Source organism: Bombus bifarius, unplaced genomic scaffold (genome assembly GCF_011952205.1).
Source record: "Bombus bifarius isolate JDL3187 unplaced genomic scaffold, Bbif_JDL3187 scf7180000008206, whole genome shotgun sequence".
Taxonomy (NCBI): domain Eukaryota; kingdom Metazoa; phylum Arthropoda; class Insecta; order Hymenoptera; family Apidae; genus Bombus; species Bombus bifarius.
Window position 1 is genome coordinate 257,619 of NW_022884510.1, and position 6,002 is coordinate 263,620.

Below are 6,002 nucleotides of genomic sequence, written 5' to 3' on the forward strand. Positions count from 1 at the left end.
CTCACCCCTTATTCACTGCGACTACCACTTTGACCCCACTCCATCATGGGCCGGCCTTTTCGTCGCTCTCTTTTTTCCTCCACCACGCCTCGCTTTCTTCCACGCACCTAACGTACTGCTCTTCCACGTGTGTCTACCCCTACCCTCGAGCAACGTTAACCTTTCGTCTACGCTCGCATTCGGCAACTCGTTTGCCAAGGAGATTCGCAGCACTTTTCAATTTCGCTCCCGTTTAAACCGCAGATCCACGCGTTTTCTATTCCACCATGTTTGCCCGTGCAGCGCAACGTTCGAGTTCGCTGCTGATGGAATTTTCATCGTTTCCATTGCCGAACGATGCGCCTTAATTTCTATACATTCAGTCTATTTCTATGTACATCGTCGGCTACGATCGGCTTCATCTTGTCAAGGCGAATTTTTACCTATAATATTTACGGAGAATTCGAACGGTCTGTCGGATTGTCCTTCGATTCGTTATTCGGTGGTAGAGGCGTCGAAGCGGCTACTCGGAATGGTAGAAAAGAAACGAGCGATAAAATCGTAAGATTCGACTATTCACCGATTTTCAAGAGCGAAGAAAGAAAATTCCCATGCGCGACCTATCGCACTGCCAGCGATATCTGTTACAAGGTAGAAGAAGGATGCGCGGAAAGAATAGGGGCAGGGTGGACGCGAGAGGACGCGAGGAAGAACCGTTTGAACGATATCCATGTCCACGGGCGTGTAAAACGCGAGACGTCTGGTTGGAATACACGGGTTGGCCGTCGTCGATGTCGACGACACGGGATACTAATGGTTCGTTGGGCGATCGGCGATCACCGATCACCGATCGCCGATCGGGGCCCTCGTTCGCCTGTCTGCTTCGCCTCTACTACACCGGTATCCCCGTTGCCAGGCCGGGGCGGGCAACTAGGATATTATTTTCTTCAGATACCATTACCACGCCGATCACGGTGGTCCTGCCTCGCAGACGAGTGGCCTCGATACCCTCGAGATCACTCGCTTGTAATGCCTTCCCTTTCGTCGATTATTGACCAGTGAACGGTGAGCCCGGCTGCCAAACACTCCGAGGCTACCTATTCCACTTGTGACCCATCTACGGCCACCCTTCGCGACCGCGCGCTCCCATGCCCGTTTTCTCAAATGCCCGTGTCTCCTCGTACTCTGGCCTTTTAACGGCGAGCCTGCTTCGCAAGCCCGTCAAAAGTCAAAAGTTTCCGTTACACCTTGTATATCGTTTCTGCAAACGGCAACTTTCCCGTCTTCCTTCCGGTATCTCGCTTAAATCCTACACTCGCGAAAAGTGTACTACTTTGTTTATCAACCTATCGAGCAAGCTCGACGAACGAGCGAAATTTGCCAGCTCGTCGTTCGGCTCCGTTTTTGCGAAAAGTCCGTCGGGCCTTGCAGATCGGGACAACGCGAGTGCGAAACCCGCGGTTTAATTAGGCGTACGCGTTTAGCCGTGGCCGTTTATTTGCACGTTAAATTCACGTAACTCGATACCAGCGTTAACGTCCGGTTTAAATACCAAGCCTCTGTATATCGTTATCAAATCGCGTCACTCTCGTCGATTCGTCTAAACGCGTTACAACGTACGATCGTATGGTTGCGAGCAACGAATAAACCAATGCTTTTTCCTAGCGTTTCTGATATTTCTTTCAAATTTAATATCGTATTCCTGTAATTCTTGTAATTCTATCGTTACTAAATATAAAACCGCCACGATAGGAAGGTAAACTAAGCTAAAGGTTAGGAAGGGGTAACAGAGATTAACTAGATTAGAGGGGTAACTAGATTAATCGTTTTCAAGTTGGAAGGAAAGAAGAAGCGCTGTCAAACTTTTTTCTTCGACGAGATGAGAATATCTTAAGCTATGCTTTTTACAATGCCGAACGCAAAGTCTCCGATGCGAAAGATAGGAATAAACGTATAGAAAGTTTCTTTGCGACGAGACGAGTGATTTGTTTTCCGGGCGAGCGACGCTGCAAGTTAGATGGAAGTTGGTTAGGCGATAGTTAGACGGTAGACGATGGAGATCGGAAAAAACGTAAAGTGACCGATGGCTGGAAACGCGGTCTCTCACGAGGCCGGGCGCATCCGACTATCGAATGTCTCGACGTAATCGCGACCGTCAGGCCGGACACCTGACTACTGTAGTTCCGATGTGCACGCAGGAAGAGGAAGTCGACCGCATGGCACCGATCGTTCCGGCGTCCACCGTGTGTCGTCGACGCGAACCGTCCAGTCCGTGCGAGCTCTGCGTGTTTTTCGATTCGTTATAACTCTACCTACGTGGCTCCGTATCGCTTACCGTTTACAGCGAATACGCTTTTATCGAAAAGAGATCGATCCGTATGGAGGAGCGATCGGGGAAAATACACCTAGCTGCGTGTCGTACGCACGCGGAAAGACGCGCGAAAGAACGACGAACGAAATAAGAGCGTAACGCTATCATTCGTTCGAAAAGTTTCGCGTCCGACGCTGGAAAACTGGTTAAAAGCGACGCTTCTCCGCTTCTCGATTACCAACGCGTACTAACGGTATAAATGTACGAAACGGTTTGTACGATGAAACCTTTCGCGAAGAAGAAGGCGAAAAGACACGGAGGAAGGATTTATAAAATTGAAAAACACGAAAAACACGAAAAACACGCGAGAACCTCGATACAGGCGTAAGAGAGAAGAGGGGGAAGAGGGGAAAGCGAGAAAGAAAAAAAGCGGCCAGAGGGTGTAAGAAGGATGGGAGTAGAGGGTCGCGTAGAAGAACTCGCAGTACGCCGAGTGCACAACACCCTGGGTATTGGCTTACGCTTCCAACCGATCGGGCCCGTGGTATTTACGCAGGACCCCGTAAAAAACCGGACCCCGCCTTCGTCTCTGTCGATGGTAACGCGCGATTCCACGCAACTGTAACGTTTTCAACGAGTTCGAGCGGTCGCTGTTAGGGTCGGGTTAGACCCGACAGGGTGGTGCGCGACCACCATGATGACCATCGAGTGACCGTGCGAGTCGCGCGAGACGATCCTACGGATTTAATCGTTCGACCATCGACCTAGTCGACCAACTAGTTGCCGCTTTTTATCGCGATCGAGACCGGAAGAACTCGGTTTTCGTGGCAAAGTTCGCTAATTTTCGGATCGTAGCTCGAATCTAGAAAGTGAAAGATAAAGGAAGGAAGACAGCGCCGAAACGACGGCGTCCGAGGCAGATTCATTTTCGTTTACATCGTCGAATCGTTGTTTCGCAGGTAAACATTTGATCGTATCGATAGAGCGACCACAAAATTTGCACGAAACGTTTACACTCGATTTCCCGATCTCGAATCATCGATTCAGAGGCAGAGATAGCCTGTGGCGCGTAGCGTCTATGGCAACGAGAATCGGTCGGTCTTCCAACCCTCTTCGAGGGAGCATCCCAGCCAACCACACACCTGTGTTTGCTCGCACACCTGAAATCAAACGGACGATTACATTCCCGCGATCGTTCTACCGGCGATATCGAAAGAAACAGACACGCGTCGTACGTATGCCGATCCGCCTTAATCGCGTGCGCGCGTTAAGCGACTACGCGAGCCGGGTTGCATCCGCTGTCGCGCCGCTTATCCCGCCGGGTGCTCGTTTCTTAAATACTTTCGACAAATATAATCGCAGTACGTGGGGTGTACGTTGGGTGTACGTAAAGTGTACGTAGGGTGTAAGTAGGGTGTACGTAGGGATTCGTAGGTACGTTCGTTTTCGTAGAAACGCATCTCGTTCACGCTCGGTTTCTCCCTTTTCGTCTGCAAAATGAAGCGATACGGATACGGAAAACCAGCTTCCTCTACCTGAAATTTGCTCTTAACTCGCCGCTAGTTACTCGATTATTCGATCATAGCAGGGTTAAACGTATCCGAATTCGCATTTTCCGAGCAAAAGTTCCTCGAAATTCGATTTACGTTCGATTTTCTATTTTCTGTTTTCTTTTCTGTGCTATCGTGTAACGTGTGGCGCGTCAAAGTACGGCGTACAGTAACCAGCGGTGTAGGTCGATAGAAGAGAGCAGGAAACCGGCCGTCCATTCAAAGTTGAATGATTAACCCTCGTGACGAGATGACAGTGACGGTATTGTTGGCGATCAAAAGTTCCTCCCACTGGTGCCCATCTCCCTTTGCTAAAGTGATTGCGCATCGGATAATCTCCACCGTTGGGATAAAGCCTGCTTTCGACGATCGAGATGTTACTAAATACGTCACGGCTGCTTAATTACATTTGCGGCGAACCACCTCTCGCGGCTGCACCAGCTTCCAGATACCGTGTAACTGGAAGAACGCGGTATTCCAAGACGACGTATCGCCGCGTTTCTACGCATTTTTCGTATTCGATGCGCGTATATCGTGGAAAATCAATTTCCAAGTTTCATCGGCACCGTAACGAGACGTCGCTTGCATCGGTGAAATTTTAAACGCATCCGAAAGCGTGCATAGCAATTACCAGATACTTGTTGCAAGCATATACGCTTTGCAGACGCTAAAACGTTCGAATTTCGTCGATCGTTTATGCCATCTTGTTGTCTATGTTGTCTGTGTTTCTTCGATTCCAGTCATTCCACGATCACCGATGACCCTACATATACGATCGTTGCCAGAAGATTTGCAAACGCGGTCGCCTCTTTGGTCGTTGGAAATCCCATCGGATGACGAGATAGCGATCGGATGATGGCTTATTGCGTTCTTTGTTCGAGCAAAGATCTTTGGCGTATGCGGTGACGGTGGCGGCCGGCTGGCACGCGCCACGTGTAATTCAATCGGCTATTTCGACGACCAGCAACGGCGGAACCGAGCGGCCCGGAAAGTCGACAAGGTTTTAATCCTCGAGAAAACTGTTACGAACACGGGGCGTGCTCGCTAATCGCGCCTCGCGAGTCTCGCCTTATTTTCTTAGTCGGCTATCTGCTAGGACAGATGCTAGGCCGTGGTCTCTGCCTCGCGTCTTCCTTCAACCCTTTCTCAAAATACGAAACTCGACACCAGCCGTGAATGTTGTAGCCAAATTGCCGCCTGCGACTCTCCTCTGAACTAAAAATAGCCGTCCGTGGTCGTTGGTTCTTGGATAAACAGCGCGAAGAAAGATAGCGGCGTTTGAGTTATTCGACCGTCGAAGTAAGTCGAGTTCTCCTTTATTTTCATTCCTATTGCCAATCTCGTCTTTTTTAAATCGTCTTCGAACCGAATTGCCGAATGGAAATGTCGACTAAAATGCCAAGCAAATTTATATCTTTACGTACGTTTATAAACGTAATTAAACAAACAGAAACTAGCTGGAGATTTACTTCGGCGTCCGAGTGTCGTGTCAACGATATGTGTATATTTTTACTCGATCGAGTCTCGATCGAGTTTCTAGAGGTAATAACGCAGCGATCGGTTCTATTAACTATCGACAAACAGTCGACTGTCGTCGTCGCAAAGAATTTCCCATTCTTGCACCGATTCTTGAAACGATTTCAAAGCAACAGCCTGGACAAGCGCTTTGAAATTACGTTCCTCGATACGTAGGCTTCGACTCGTGTTTCCGCCGCGGAAAACGTTGTTATAGGTCCGCTTTCGTTGCGAAATCGTACACGACACGCTGCAATTGCATAACCTTGTAAAATTATGAAAGAGAAATCTATAATATTAGTAATATCGTTAGCTGGCAGATTATCGTTAGCGTGCAAGAGACTGTGATATCCAGATAAAACGAAATACCTGTTAATATTAAAATAAGGTCGGATTAAAAAATTCTATAATGGAAAAATACCGTTTATAAAAGTACGGTAAGGAACATCTTTTAAACGTACAAAGTAGCCGACTATATTATTTCTCGTTCTCATTCTCACGATCTGTCGTAAAGCGTGCGATCGACGCGCGATCTGCCACCAATTTTGTAGCGGCGTTAGACGTAAAGATAGATACAAATGCGACAAATATTTATTTAATCGTAAAATACGATTGAATTTTTTGAAAACGCCAAACGTGAAGTGCAC